The sequence below is a fragment of the Lissotriton helveticus genome, chromosome 4_1, assembly GCF_964261635.1.
Source record: "Lissotriton helveticus chromosome 4_1, aLisHel1.1, whole genome shotgun sequence".
NCBI lineage: Eukaryota > Metazoa > Chordata > Amphibia > Caudata > Salamandridae > Lissotriton > Lissotriton helveticus.
In genome coordinates this window covers 1082759189-1082776149 of record NC_136063.1, presented here as the reverse complement: position 1 = coordinate 1082776149, position 16961 = coordinate 1082759189, and the positions used below count along the sequence as shown (strand labels likewise).

At 41.7% G+C, this 16961-nt stretch overlaps 1 pseudogene; it reads left to right on the top strand.

The window, feature by feature from the left end:
- The first annotated feature begins 9060 nt into the window (after positions 1 to 9060).
- On the top strand, positions 9061 to 14076 carry LOC144828110 (elongation factor 1-alpha, oocyte form pseudogene; annotated as a pseudogene).
- Positions 14077 to 16961: the final 2885 nt, after the last annotated feature.

Sequence of the window (16961 nt, the reverse complement as noted above, 5' to 3'; positions counted from 1 at the left end):
TGGGTACTTTCAAACCCAATAGTGGGTCATCTGTTTTCTCGCCTTGTGGGCTCATGATGTTCTCAAAAAAGTTTCTCAGTCTTAATTTTCTAGTCAACTTAAAAGTGCTGATTTCCAGTTCCAATAAGTTGGATTTGGTGGCTGGTACGAAGGACGTGCCTTTTTGTAGAAGTTTGATTTCTTGATTAGTGAAAGTATAATCAGAAATGTTGATTATCAGTTGATTGTCATCGTTTATTTCTTCTTCTTTTCCTTTTCCTTTGGTAAGGTCACACTTCTTGTCTGTGGAGCACTTTTTTGTTTTGTCCCTCCTGGATCGTCTTGTTCTCCTACCTGTTCTAAAAAAGGAGTTGTATTCGAATCTGTTGATGTACTTGGTGTCTGTTCATTTGATTTTTCTGTTTCTCGTGGTCTTTGAGAACGGCCACCTTGTTGTCCAAACTTTCGTTGACGTTCCATAATGTCACTCTCTGATGAGGACGTGTCAGTATTTTGGGTGTATGGGCGGTTTCGTCTCCCTTGGGCATACACCTCCGCCCAGGTGTATACTTTGTGCAGTTTATAATCCAGCGTGTCACGCCTGAATTTTCTAATTTTACGGTCGTTGATCTCATTCTAGTGTTTTTCTAATTGTTGTTTGATATCTGTGATGAAACTATCCCATTCTTCCGTTGGCATGTTTTTGGTCAGTTCTTCAGTGGTTTCTCCTATTTCTTTTTCAAGTTCAACGATGATCTTAGATAACTCCTCCACTATTAGCAGAATCAAATCAAGGCTACATTTATTAAGAATGGCGTACCATTTGTCTTGAAATGGTTTGGAATTCTTACAAAGTGACGGTTTGAGGGCAATTCGTAGGCCCCTGTGGATGCGCAGAGTCTTGTGATATTTAACCAATGTTGCTGCATGTAATGCTTGGTTTATCTTCCGCTTCCATAAATATAACATTTGTTTTGCGTTCTGTTCTTTGCTCCTTGTTGTAGAAGATTGTGTTATGTCGTCTTGTATTAAGGCGTAGATCCTGTTAGCTTCCTCAATGCCGAAGGCAAATGTATCCGCTCTAGCTTCGGTAGAGCGTGATATTTCTTCATAATTCATACTGGAGTTTGTTAGCGTGTTCCTTGTGAAGTGGGTAGAAACGATAGAAAACACTGTATGGGTTGATAGACAAGTGCCCAGCTGGTTCATCCAAAGTTAAAGACCAGTTCAATCTTTAAAGTAGGTGCTCCTTAGGTGTCGTCCTCTCTCCGAGGGACGATTGAAAAACATAGAAACAAAGTGCTATCAATTAAGAATTGATTGCATCCCTTAGGGCACTCTTGTGTCGGAGGATTTCAAACCTCTGTTTTTCAAAAAACAATCTTCATGGACTTTTATTGAAGTTTCTGAATACTTTTATTAATCCAATATAAGCATTAAAGTATGTTTTCCCACATACTAAATTTCAATTGTGAAATCAATGATTATTCTCTCCAGCTCCAATGCATTTCGGGCAGATGCCCTTCATCCGGGAGCATCTAAAAAAACGACATATGAACACACCTAAATATGATGTTCCTAATGTTTAAAACAAAACATACCAATAAGAGTGCAAACATATAAAAATAGCAGTGATGTAACAGAACATATAGTTTCACTTCATTGACTAATGTTTTAACAAGCAAAATAAACAGTCTAACCATAATGTGGAGTAAAAGTAAAGGAAACAGCTTAATGACGGGTGGAGCATGAAATGCAATGTAGCACAGAAATACGATGACTAGGTTAAGCCAAACAAGCCATTCTCAGATAAATGCGGTGAAAACCATGGTTATTAGTAAACGGGCGCATAATGCTGCTCATGTTTAAACGTAGCCCTCTCAAGTGCAGGCGTGCTCAGCTATGACTTTGAAACTTACGTTTGGAGAAGATCAAACGTGTTCACACTGGGTCGCGGGAACGCTCACGAGTAGCCCGTGAAGTTAATGCGGAAGTATATACAAATTCAAAGTGCCGATCACCGGACCAGGAGCATAGACTTAGAAATAGGACTGAGGGTTCTCGTGGAAAACACTAATACGTGCTAAACGGCATATACCCAGATATATATGTGCAAATGTAACACAGATATGACAATGCTTCAAGTAAGTAATATTAAAACAATAAAGAAAAATAAAGAAGAAAAAAGTGAAAAGACAAATGATGTGTTAGGGTGCTTAATACCATAACAAGGAGACTGTTCAGAACTGATGTCCCCACTAATGGATTGTTATAGGTAACAGGAAAATTCGATCCGTTCGTTTAAACCATATGGCTTCATGGATTGGAGTCTATAGATCCAGTAGTTTTCTCTCTGGAGTAAAAATGTATTATTGTCACGTCCTTCAATTTTGTTGATGACTTCCAAAATCGTATATTTCAGTTGTGAAACAGAATGTTTCATGTTGTTGAAATGACTTGCTACAGTCGATTTTTGATTGTTGGTATGAATATTGGATTTGTGTTCATTAAGACGTAGATTAATTTTTCGTTCTGTTTTCCCAACATAAGTCTTTCCACATGGACATTTTAAAAGATAAACAACGTTGCTGGTGTCGCAAGTGGCTGTGACATGTAAAGAAATTTCATGGCCTTTTATCGGGTGTGTTAACTTGTTACCAATGATTGTGTTGTGGCAATTATTACAATTATTGCACAGTCTTGCTCCTCTTGACGGTGGATTGGTGGCTTTGGTTTGCTTAAGGATTTCTCCCATATTTTTTCCTCGCGTATAAGCAAACAACGGTTGAGATTTGAACATGTCTTTAAAATCTGTTCTTTTAGTTGTAGTAACGGCCAATGTTTTAGTACGATGTTCCTAAATGTCGTGCTCACATTGGAAAATTTGGAAACGACCACCATGCGGTCACTTTTAGGTTTTAATCTGGATTTGAGTAGAATTTCTTGGCGATTGAGTGGTTTGGTCTGATTTTTAGCAGTTTCCAATATCTGATTAGGATATCCTCTTAAGCGAAATTTGTCAGTCATCTCCTCAATGCGAGTTTCAGCCACTATGGGATCCGATGTTATGCGCTTAACTCTAAGTAGCTGAGATTTGGGTAGATGTTTCTTTAATGATGCCTGATGTAAACTGGTATAATGTAAAACATTATTGCGATCTGTGGATTTTCGAAATATGTCTGTATTCATTTTGTTATCTTTAAGGGTAATCCTGATGTCCAAAAAGGTGATGGTTTCTGATTCAATGTTCCATGTGAATTTGATGCGATCGTTGGCAGTGTTCAATGCAATAAGAGCTTTTTCCAAACTTTCTATGGTGTCTTTCCAAAAAATAAACAAATCGTCGATGTAGCGTACGTACAGTTTTAGATGTCTACTTCACTCTGAATTGGACCATATGTTGGTTTGTTCAAACTCGCCCATGTAAATGTTCGCGTAGACTGGAGCTGCGCAATTGCCCATGCTGGTGCCCACTAGTTGCAAATACCAGTCATCCTGGTGTTTGAAATAGCTCTGATATAATGTGAAAGTTACTAGTTCCATCAGGAAAACTTTAGTTGGTTCATCCAAGTCTAATTTCAAAATTGCTTGTTCCATGGCCTCCAGGCCTCCTGCATGTGGAATGGATGTGTATAGTGCACTGACGTCGGCAGTGCACAACCACAATGTTTCATAGGAATTGATTACAAGATTCTGTAATTTACAAAGAAAATCTGTTGTGTCTCGAATGTAGCTGGCCAAAGATTGAACTATAGGTTGTAATTTGCGATCAAGATATTGTCGCACTGGTTCATGGATGCTGCCACGGGTAGATACTATGGGGCGAATTGGAGGGTTAGTTAAGTCTTTATGTATTTTTGGCATGGCATATATTGACGGACTTCTGGGATGAGATAACACTAGAAAGTTTCTTGTTCTTTGGTCAATGACACCTAGTGTGTGAGCTCTATCAACAATGTCTTTCAACGCAGTCACAAATTGTTGTGTGGGATTTCCTGGTAATTTCATGTAGATCGTATGATCAGACACGTGTTCATTCAATTTTTGATGGTACATAGATGAATTCATGACGACTATCGCGCCACCTTTATCTGCTTTTATACAGATGATTTTTTCATTGTTTGCAATGGATTCCAATCGGTCATGATCCTTCCGGGTAATATTCTTATGTGTGACTTTTTTGTAGTTAATAGTGGTCAGATCTTTTTTAATGAGTTGTTCGAATAAGTCAAAGGTTTTGTGACTTACAGGAGCCTGAAAAGTGCTGGGTACTTTCAAACCCAATAGTGGGTCATCTGTTTTCTCGCCTTGTGGGCTCATGATGTTCTCAAAAAAGTTTCTCAGTCTTAATTTTCTAGTCAACTTAAAAGTGCTGATTTCCAGTTACAATAAGTTGGATTTGGTGGCTGGTACGAAGGACGTGCCTTTTTGTAGAAGTTTGATTTCTTGATTAGTGAAAGTATAATCAGAAATGTTGATTATCAGTTGATTGTCATCGTTTATTTCTTCTTCTTTTCCTTTTCCTTTGGTAAGGTTACACTTCTTGTCTGTGGAGCACTTTTTTGTTTTGTCCCTCCTGGATCGTCTTGTTCTCCTACCTGTTCTAAAAAAGGAGTTGTATTCGAATCTGTTGATGTACTTGGTGTCTGTTCATTTGATTTTTCTGTTTCTCGTGGTCTTTGAGAACGGCCACCTTGTTGTCCAAACTTCCGTTGACGTTCCATAATGTCACTCTCTGATGAGGACGTGTCAGTATTTTGGGTGTATGGGCGGTTTCGTCTCCTTTGGGCATACACCTCCGCCCAGGTGTATACTTCGTCCAGTTTATAATCCAGCGTGTCACGCCTGAATTTTCTAATTTTACGGTCATTGATCTCATTCTGGTGTTTTTCTAATTGTTGTTTGATATCTGTGATGAAACTATCCCATTCTTCCGTTGGCATGTTTTTTGTCAGTTCTTCAGTGGTTTCTGCTATTTCTTTTTCAAGTTCAACGATGATCTTAGATAACTCCTCCACTATTAGCAGAATCAAATCAAGGCTACATTTATTAAGAATGGCGTACCATTTGTCTTGAAATGGTTTGGAATTCTTACAAAGTGACGGTTTGAGGGCAATTCGTAGGCCCCTGGGGATGCGCAGAGTCTTGTGATATTTAACCAATGTTGCTGCATGTAATGTTTGGTTTATCTTCCGCTTCGATAAATATAACAGCTTGTTGTGTTCCCCCTGATGTCTTTCACATTTACATAATGTGGGGCTGTACAATTGAGCATAGGCCTTGCCTGGAGTGAGTTATTTGGCAAGCCTTCCTCTCTCCACATCCTAATTCTTTGCTTGCTTCCCTTCTGGGATCGTACTTGGCTTGCCTGGGGTTTCTCCACTCCCCCTGATTCACAATATATATTTGCCTTCTCTGTGGAGATTTACCCTCATGTTTTTATAGGCAATCCTCCAGGGGTCCTATATTCCACTCACAGAGTGTCCTTATGGCAGAGTATAATTATTAGGAGGACTACTACTATGAAGCGGAACCCTCTGGGTCCATTGGACAGGACCTCGTGGAGGCCCTGGACGCAGGAGTCCAGCATTCTGTTTAAGGCTTTAGTAAAGGCCATATAACCGTCTCAAACGTCACCTGTGTACCTAAGCCAACCACAGGCAATCACCCTAGAACCGGGGAAATGGGGGTTAAGAACCCGCACACTGTGGATTTCACCAAACTTGCAAAGTCTATGGATGATCAGCAGTACTCCACTTTCACCGGTAAAGCGACTATTACGGAAATCACCCAAGATGATGACCAGGATGCCTCCCCGGATCCTTCCACCGACCAGGAGGAAGCTCTTAGACCCGCCAAGAAAGCGAAGAAAGAAAGACACACGAACGAGCTTCAGCTCCCAAGGTCCTCAATTTTGAGTCCCCCGAAATTGTGCACCCCAATTCTTCCACCTGGCTTCCACCCCAGGATGTGGCTGAGTATGTCCAGTCTCATCTTTGCCAGACGTCCGACAAAGACGTGGAGGCGTGACTTAGGTCGGAATGCCCTAGACCTAACTTAGTAGGTAAGGTGGCTGAAGAAGTGCTCAAAGGATCCCAAGAAGGGTCTCAATAGATCTTGGCGGTCGTGTCAGGATAAATTGCTGGACATTACCGGCCCCCTGACAAAAATCCTTGAATTGGGCTTTAGAGCCAAAGAGTCAGGGTTAGTGATTGACACTGAAGAGCTCATCGGTTGGGCCCAGAGAGCAGCATGTCAGCTTGGCAATGCCAATTGTGCGATATCTTCGGGGCGCTGTTGTTCTATTTTGTTGAAGTTGGATCTAAAACTAGCAGAACTATCCACGTCTGAATCGGGTCCTCTGGCCCAAGGTCTGCTTTTCGGACAACTGTTCCTTAAATAGTTAACAAAGTTCGTTGCCACATTCAGTGGTCTAGACAAGGCCCACGGGCCCCTCAGGCGGGCTTTCTGCCAAGTTTTCGGCAGGGCCGGACGATTTTGGGGGCGCTCGTTCAGCCGGGGATATAATCAAGGCGCCCCATGTGGCCAGCAGAGAGGAGGTTATCAAGACTCCAACTCAAATAGCAACTACTCCTTCTACCCAACCCGGCGCTACAGAAATAGATTCCGTAAAGGCAGATTTGGAGGCAATTCAGGGGGACAACAAGATTCCGGAACTACAGGTGAGACTGATTCCCTGTTCAGAGGTGATCTTGGGGGGCAGAGTAATGTTTTTTCTAGACAGCCGGCTGGCACAGAAAGGTGCCATAGTGGTTTCGAATCTCCACCCTCGAGGTTTTCTTAGCAAAATCTTCCTAGTGAAAAGATTTCAATGTCTGGATAATCTACCAACATTTCAAGATGAAGGGCATCCATCTTCTTTGTGATCTCCACAGAGAAGGGGACTGGATGGTCTGTCTGAACCTGTAGTATGCATATTTGTCCATTCCCATTTTCGCCCCTCATCGCCAGTTCCTGCAATTTCTCTGGCAGGGGACCTGTTATGAGTACAGGGTTCTCCCATTCGGCCTTTCATCAGCACCGTGGTGCTTCACAAAGCTTCTTCGCCCTGTAGTAGAATCTCTGAGAGCCCGGCGAGTTAGATTGATCATCTACCTGGATGACATCATTATCATGGCGAACTGTCCCCGGCTAGTAATCTCTCACCTCAAATGGACAATCAATCTCTTACAGAGTCTGGGGTTCATTGTGAACCAGCAGAAGTCAATGTTGATCTCAACTCAATCGATCGAGTTTCTGGGATTCTTAGTCAACTCCCTGACTTGTCAGATCATTTTACCAATGCAAAAGATCAGGTATATCAAAAGGGAGTTCAGATCGACACTGCACAAGCAGACGGTGTCCTTGAGATCCGTAGCTCGGATCGTGGGCTTGCTAGCTTCTTCAGTTCAGGCGATCTTCCCGGGTCCCCGCCATTACTGGGCTCTTCAACGACTTAAGATCAGGCATCTCCAAAAAGGCCTCGGATACTCAGAAATAATTCCCCTCTCAGAGGAGGCGAGGCTCGAGATGTTATGGTGGTTGAAACACGTGGAGGCTTGAAATGGCCGAGCTCTCAAAGGATTGACTCTGGATGTAGTGATTGACTCTGACGCCAGCCGGTGGGGTTGGGGAGCCCGTTGCGGCCAATTGTCCACAGGTGGTCGTTGGTCGCCAGAAGAACTTACCTTACATATCAATTGCCTGGAACTCTTAGCTGGTTCCTTTGCGATCCATTGCTTGTTTCCACAGAAAACAGATTCTTGTATTCTCCTTCGGATGGACAACATATCGGCGGTGCGGTATGTGAACAATTTAGGAGGCACGAAGTCACCCATGTTGGCTGAGATTGCCAAGGACTTCTAGCACTTTTGCCTTCAGAACAGGATGTCGGTAGTGTCGTAATATCTTCTGGGCTGGTAGACATAATTTACAACGCAGGCATTACAACGCAATGCCTTTACAACTCAACCATCACAACTCAGGTACACTTACATCGCATGATGCAACGCATACAATTACAACGCATATACAAGTACACCGCATGCTTTTACAACGCATTTGTAAGTATTGTATGGTAAGTGTTTGTTTTATTTTTTGATAATTAATGTTTAATCATATAACAACTATTAATTAAAAATATTTGTATTAAAGTTATTAATTGTGAGGTCTCAATATTGTTAATAAATAGCTAATATTTATAATAACAATCCTATTAATTATTTTATGGAATATATATAGTGTTGGGTAAATTAATACTCGGGTATGAATATGAATACAAACTTGTTATTAAATAGGCAAAAATTAATAGAAAATATTATTTAGATTAAAAAAAAAAATGTAATACTCAGGTATATATTTTGTTATTAATTAGTTAATATTTATGATAGTGCTGATATTAATTATTAAATGGAATAGGTATATTTTTTGGTTAATTAATAGTCATGTAATAATATTAATTGTAAGCTGTGATTTATTAGTTAAACATTAATAAAAACCATTCTTCTGTACCTCACCTCCCCCCGAAAGTCTCTGAATGTGCTTTTCGATGTTCTCACCTCTTTCGGTAAGAACTCGGGGCTCGTCATCAACTGGTCCAAGTCATGCGTCTACGTTTTGGCTGGAGATCTCCCCCCGCTGCCCCGTAGATTTCCAATTCAGGTGGCTGAGTCTGGTTTTCGATACTTGGGGATTTATGTCTCGCTAAACTCCGATGTTCGTTATGAACGTAACCTTCAGGCCCCTCTCCAGAGGCTTAAACTTGATGTTTTACGGTGGCGATGACTTCCCCTTTCCCCATTGGGACGTGCGGCTCTGTTTAAGATGATGTCGCTTCCCAGATTTCTTTACGCACTTCAGAATTTTTATGACCCTATACCTTCGGCGTATTTCCGTGAAGTCGAAGGCCTTCAGAGACGGCTGATTTGGGATGGGCATGCTCGTATCTCCTTACCCAAGCTCACCTTGCCGTGGTATGATGGTGGCATTGCCCTCCCTGATATCAGACGCTATTACTGGGCCTCGCAGCTTAGCGCTGTCAACCATGTGACTTTCGCCCCTGGCCATACTCCTGCCTTTGCAATGGATAAGCATCTCTTGCCGGGCGGGAATTTTAGCAGGGCGCTGTATTCCAAGAAGCCACTGGGTGCCCTGACTGGCCCTACGAAAATTGCTGTGCGAGTGTGGCGAGATGCGAATGCTGCTACGGGATGGAGTGGTAGGTTGACTCGTGTGACCCCGCTGTATGATTCTGATCGATTGGGCGATTTGTGGAGAACGAAAGGATTCGATAAATGGGATATGATCGGTATCAGTAGAGTTGAGGATCTCTGGTCCAAGGGAAGCGTTAAGACTTTTGAGGCCCTTAAGCTGGAATATGAGCTTGACGATAGGGAATACTTCAGGTATATTCAAGTTCGACACGCATTGCTCTCAGTCTTCGCCCCGGGGACTAAGATTCCTGACTCCTCGCCTTTAGAGGACCGCATCCTTGATGGCTATGTGCCTGACAGTACCATATCGCTGCTTTACAAGAAGCTCATTAACTACAGGGCTGACTTGCTTGGACGCCTCAGAGCCTCGTGGACCGCAGATGGCCTTGAACTGGATGACGAGGATTGGCAAATGGCCGTCTCCTCCCCTAAGGAGGTGGCCATACCCGCTCGTCTCGGATTTGTCCAGCTGAAGATCCTTCACCGTGTATATGTAACGGGTCCGCGTCTGGTGCGAATGGGTTACTCTCTTGATGGGCTATGTAAGCGCGGCTGTGGAATGAGTGGCACCTTTTTGCATATTATTTGGGAGTGTCCGGCTGTGGCTGTTTTCTGGTCCAGAGTGCATGTGATCATGGAAAGAGTCACCGGGGTCTCCCTCCTGCCCGAGGTCAGAAGATGTCTTCTCAATGTCTGGGAACCCACGGACTATAACACGGCCCAGACTATTTGGGCAACTCTTGGTAACATGGTGGCCAAGAGGGACATTGCGCAACTCTGGGGTTCCCACAAACCACCTACCGTAGCGGCCTGGAGGGAGAACATGGACTGGTGTATGATCAGAGAGAAGACGGTCTATGTCGCTAGGGGCCGGCCTAAGAAATGGGGTAGAATATGGTCCCAATGGAACTCGTATCGTGGCAACCTGTGCACCCCCCCACAAGACTACACTATTGACAACTTATTGTCCCCTTAGTTGGCGTTTTGGGTCAATGCTAGCAATTGTGTATAATACTGATCTCCTCGCTACCCCCCCCCCTCGAATCGTATGCTTATCATTGTACGCTACCCAGAACCTGCCACCCTTCCCTTGACTCCCAATACTCGACTATTGCCATGTGATTGTGTTTTATGTCGTTCGTTTTGTTTCATCAAAATTTGAAAACTGAACCTTCAATGCTAGTCTTCTTTATCCTTAATCATGTACAAGCTGTAATGTTTGATGTTTCTACCTGCAAGACTACAGTGAGGACTGGTACTGTGTGATACATGCATCGTTGGATGTCATAGCGGCCGGCCCTCTGGGTTGTAGGCTGACAGCTGTGTACTGTGCGTCACTTGAATAAAGGTTTTAAAAAAAAATATTTAAAAAAACATTAATAAAAACGATTATTTTCATTTAAAAAAAATTATACTCAGGTATTCATATTTATATTTTAATGTTAAATTATTAACTGGAAAGTTTATGTTTAATATTTCAGAATTAATCTTATTATTTTATATTTAATATGTAATGGCAATTGTTTGTTATTGTGTAAATTATTTATAAGTAATTATTTATTTTTTCCTAATGCATGAGGTCATTAGGTTATTTTTAAATCAGGTAATAATGTTCATATATTAAAATTAGTCTAAATATAAATAATTAGTAATGAAAAAATAAGTATTGTGATGTTTAAATATTATGATGGTTAAGATTTTAATGGGGACAAATTATAAATATAATTTAATGTAAAGTAGATATAAATTAATATGAATTAGTGTTTGAAAAATATAAAATATATACATGTAAATGTGTAAATTACAAAAAAATGTATTAGCATTTAAAACATTTTGGGACATAAGTAAACATGTATAAACAAATACAAGACATGGTATGTATTTATAACAATTTTTTATTAATCAATTTACATATTTATAATTATTGAAATAAATAAGAGTAGACAGATATATATTTTATAAATATAGTTTTGTATTTTATTATGTACAGTAGCATTTTATAATACATTTTTGAAAACATTTCTCACGCTTTCCCATTGGTTTTAATGAGAGAAAATGTCTTTTTTTATCTTTACCAAAAGAAATGACATTGACGCGTCAACGTAACTCATTATTACGGAGATCATCGTTGGAGAGAACAGAAGCAAGGGAGAGCTGCGTTAAGGTAAGACAAATTTACATTATTAAAAAACTTAGGGGCCTATTAGCATATCGGGCGGACCGCCACCGCCGGGGCTGCGGTGACCACCCCCGGTCCAGCGGTGGCGATACGCCCACCAGATGCTCCTGTTTCACCCCTCGCCATATTAGTATGGCGAGGGGCACAGCGGCGGACGGAAAGACCGTCTGCCGCTTTTCCGCAGGTCGTATTCCGTCTGGGTGAAAAAGGCCCTCAATATAGCTGCAGTGCCTTGCAGGCACTACCATTCATATTAGGATTTGCAATTTTAAAGGACTTTCCATGGCGGCTATGCCGCCATGGAAAGGCCGGCGGAAATTGCTTTGGGGGCGGGGGAGTGGGGAGGTGGGGTGCTGCACTTGGAGGGTACAAATTGTACCCCCCTTCATTGGCATACACAAGGTGGCAGGCACTGTGCGGTGCCTGTCACGTTGTGCATGCCAATGCACAACATGCATATTTTGCATTGCGGCGGGTGCTGCTTACAGCACTGCCCACCGCAATGTAAAATATGCAGGATGCGACCGCCACCCTGGCGGTCGCATCCTAATGGGCCAGGCGGGACCGCCGCACCTCTGGTGGTCGGTCCAGTGTACCGTTACGGTGGCGGGCATCGTAATAGACCCCCATAGTGTAGTGGTAATGTTTATTATAAGGAGAGACGAGGGAGGTAGATAGATAGATGTAGTAAATGTGTTTTAAGTATTTTGATGTGTGTTTACCAACTAATTTCTGCCATTACATGTTGCTTTAGTAGGCCCCCATCAGGTCTCTTTTTTTAACATAAAGTGGTTGATCATATATATATATATTAAACACTTCATGAAACAAAAGAGTTTTGAAAGGTGTGATTTTTTAGTTTAGCAATAAGCTTTAAAAAAATAGATATGTTTATCATCTTCGCTGTTAGATGTATTTACAATGTGATTTCAAGTTATAGATTTTGGATGTGCTCCTCATTATTTTTCAACAGTATTTTTGGGCCAGATGGATTGAATCATTGGAATTTGTTGTGATTTGTCGGCGCCTCCAGACCTGAGAGCAGCGCAGCCCCATCCGGGAGACACCAGCATAGTACTCTGCCGCAATTGGAAAGGAAAAGTTTCAAATTAACATCGTGGTCATCGGCCATGTGGACTCCGGCAAGTCCACCACCACTGGCCACCTCATCTACAAGTGTGGGGGCATCGACAAGAGAACCATCGAGAAGTTCGAGAAAGAGGCAGCCGAGATGGGCAAAGGATCTTTCAAGTACGCCTGGGTGTTGGACAAGCTGAAGGCGGAGAGGGAACGTGGTATCACCATCGACATCTCCCTTTGGAAGTTCGAGACTGCCAAGTATTACATCACCATCATCGATGCCCCCGGGCACAGGGATTTCATCAAGAACATGATCACCGGCACCTCGCAGGCAGACTGTGCGGTGCTGATTGTTGCTGGCGGCGTGGGTGAGTTTGAAGCTGGTATTTCCAAAAACGGACAGACCCGCGAACACGCCCTGCTGGCCTACACCCTGGGGGTGAAGCAGCTGATCATTGGTGTGAACAAGATGAACTCCACCGAACCCCCCTACGGCCAGAAGCGTTTCGAAGAAATCACCAAGGAAGTCAGCACCTACATCAAGAAAATCGGTTACAACCCAGCCACAGTGGCATTTGTGCCAATCTCCGGCTGGCACGGGGACAACATGCTGGAGCCCAGCACCAACATGGCTTGGTTTAAGGGCTGGAAGGTGGAACGCAAGGAGGGATCCGCCAGTGGGGTCACCCTGCTTGAAGCCCTAGACTCCATCATCCCGCCTACCCGTCCCACCGACAAGCCCCTGCGTCTGCCCCTGCAGGACGTCTACAAGATAGGAGATATTGGCACAGTCCCAGTGGGCCGTGTGGAAACCGGTACATTAAGGCGGGCATGGTGGTGACTTTTGCCCCCAGTAAGGTAAACACTGAAGTAAAGTCTGTGGAGATGCACCACGAGGCGCTGGTGGAGGCTCTCCCCGGTGACAACGTTGGCTTCAACGTGAAGAACGTGTCTGTGAAGGATATCCGAAGAGGGAATGTAGCTGGTGACAGCAAAAACGATCCCCTGATGGAGGCTGGGAGCTTCACAGCCCAGGTCATTATTCTGAATCACCCTGGCCAGATCAGCCAGGGATACGCCTCTGTGTTGGATTGCCACACCGCTCACATTGCCTGCAAATTCGCTGAGCTGAAGGAAAAAATCAACAGACGATCTGGCAAGAAGCTTGAAGATGCACCGAAGGCACTCAAATCAGGAGATGCAGCCATTGTGGACATGATTCCAGGCAAACCAATGTGTGTGGAGAGCTTCTCCAACTACCCTCCTCTTGGTCGTTTTGCTGTCCGCGACATGAGGCAGACGGTAGCTGTCGGAGTTATCAAGGCGGTTGAGAAGAAGGCTGCCATTGCTGGCAAAGTCACCAAGTCCGCAATCCAGGCCGGTGGCAACAAGTAGCGCCAACCACACCCAGCTGCCCTAATGGCACTGGGTACCCAGAATCCTCTGGTCTCGGATCGCCACCTGCACTCTATGATCAGGGACTGGTTACTGAGCATTAGGGTCCATCACAAGAGCCTCCGCAGGAAAGGGAGGCTGGACTTGGCGCTTGTTCTGATGTTCTAATATTTTGTGACTTACATTCTGGTTATTCCCCGTCTGTGATTTCTGAATAAAATATTGGCACAACTCCCCAAAAAATAAAAATTTCATTTTCGGGATTTTTTATTGGGTCTCTTCATTTTGGATCTCTACAGCTGTCGACATGGCATTGCCTTTCGATCAGAATTGGATTGCAACATTGGAATTTGTTGCGTTTTTTTATAAATATCTTTATTTTTCGGGATTTTTTTATTGGGTACGTTTTTTGATATATGTTTTTAGTGTGCATATTAATATATTTTTTGCATTGGTTAATGGATTTTTTAATGGATTCTCTGTTATTTACTATGGATATTGCAAAAAGGAAAGGTCTCTTGGTGAAGTAATCAATGGAATGTAATTCCAAGAGTTGAAGAAAGAAAACATCTGAAGGTAACGAGACCTGACTATTAATATTAATTTAATTTAAAAAAAAATCAGTTTAATTAGTAGAAGTTATTTTAGGGCAAAACAGACAAGTAAAAAGATTGTGTGTGTTAGAAATGCAGGATGTGTGCACGATTATCAAGGTAGTCTGAAGCCACTGTCAACGTACACTGTCGAATTACACCCAATGGTCTTTCAGACATTTCCTTAGATCTGCTGGAAATATGTGGGTTCAGACTAGCAGTTAATGATTGCGACATTCTCATTTCTTGGAAACTTTGCTCCTTTTTCAAAATTTCCAAAAAATGATAGAAATTAGGATGAGGTTTGCCAATTAATTTGTTGAAGGATATGTGCCATCCCTAAATGGCATTGTTTGTTTTTGCTCCTCCCTCTAAGCAGGTTGAGTAACAGTTCCACCACTCCACATAGAAACGTGGTCTGCTCCTGTGACCCGACCTGCTTAGATGGCCAATCCATGTGTCTTCAAAATAATTTAGTGTAGGTGCCAATATTTATTCATTTGTTGTAAAATATTCAGATTCAGTAATTGAAGTGTAGTACTTGTCTACACTGTCAGGAGGAACAAAGCAAAGGGCAGTTAGTTTTTTTTTAGTTCAAACTGTACTTTGCAATCTGATATATAATCCTCAATTAAGGATGTTTTTTGTAGTTTTAGCCAATATGCCTGAGAAAAGTGAAAGAACATCCTTGAATTTGGGTATCTGGGTATGTTTTGGTTATTAGATTAATCATAGTTAATTCAAAGTCAATTATTACTTTTCTCAAACTTTTGTTGGATGCTTTAGATTTTATCACTGATAAAAATTCAGTGTATGTTGAGGATTGTTTATCAGGGAGTTAAAAACCACCACTATTCAGTATTTTATAGGAGGAAAACACTCTTAGGTGTAAGAATAGTAATTTTAATATTCCACTATCCTTTTTCTTACTTGTGGCTAGTATGTTTTTGAGTTTGAATAGTAATTTAAAGTCGTTCTTATTAATATTTGTTGTAAGGTAGCACTATTTCTATTTGAAATATAATTAGTAAACATAATAATATTTATTATTTTCCTTGATGAAGTATCCTTTAATTTTTTAATATTTTTTATAAACCCACCATTATACATTTATTTAGAAATGATGAAAAAATGTATATAGTTTTAGTCACTTACTTTATATATATTGTCCAAAACAGAGTATTTTGCAAAGTTTTGTAGGAGTTTGTAAAGTTTTCTAACAAACTGAAGTAAAAGTTGTTTTATTTTAGTATATTTGCATATCAATACATTTCTAAGTAGTTATACATTTCTATAGATTGTACTTACTTCGTGTTTTCGATGGCTCTCTCCGAGGATTATAGTTTGGAGTATGTAAACGTGCGTGCAGTCTCTGGTAATCAGGTAACTAAAGTTTTTAAAATGGTGGATGGCTCATTTTATACGTTTTGTTGTGTTGAACCATATTTGAAATGAAAATATGTTTTGCGTATTTCTATCTTTGTTGGTTATTTCCTTAAACAATGATGCTTTATTGGGACAAAATAAGTTAATTTGTTGTATTGAAAAATATTACAGTTTTTCTTACCTTTGAATTAGATGTTGCTAGATTCTTTTGCTTTGGAAAACTGGCAGATTTTTTCTTTGTTATAAAAACCAAATGTGCAGAGGGTCAGGGGGAAATAATTTACCGACCTGTCTACTCGCGCCCCTACTGTCAAGGTACAAAAAACCAAAATAGAGAAGACCAGGTCCATGGTGGTGTGCTGTCATAGGCGGTAACTAGGATTATACAGGTACATGTGTGAAGGGGTGTATTGAGTCACACTGGGCTATGAAATTCCCATCAGACCACCCTCGTGGCGGAATTACATCATATGGGAGTAAGCAGTCGCTCCATTCACCGCCCTGACCGTCACTTGACGGTGCGGAAGAGGATAGCGACATACTGGCCACAGTGTTGCTCAAAGAGTGGTACTAGATGAGTGCAGTGCAGTGCTCTAATGGTGGTGCTCACTAAAATTGACTACCTAAACTCAAAAATAGTTCATTAAGATTGGTGTAGGTGTCAAGATTAAAATCACGCTTAGTAGTTAAGGAGTAAAACTACACTGTAGCGCTGTGCAGAGTGGTCAACTAGTTTCAGCTTGATGGAAAGATACTCCAGCTTTCTTCAGGACCTTATTAGTGATAAGCTACTGCAACAACCAGTGATAAGTACAAAAGTGGCAAAGTAAAATTAAATTAAATAAATAACGTGCAGTGTACTTGAAAGGGTCATCTATCTGCCAGGAACTTGGAGCCCCAAGTGTCCACTGGAGACAGAAAGATAATCTTCTTCCTGTCGAGAAAACAGAAAGTACATACCATACATCAAGTTACACACATGAATTTAGTTACACACATGAATCCACATAACCTCACAGCCACCACATAGACATAACACACCTGCGGAAACAATTTGCGTTCCGCATAACAATGAGCATACTAGCTCCATCACATAGAGGCATTTCCTACTAGTGATACTCACCCAGCTTTGTGTGG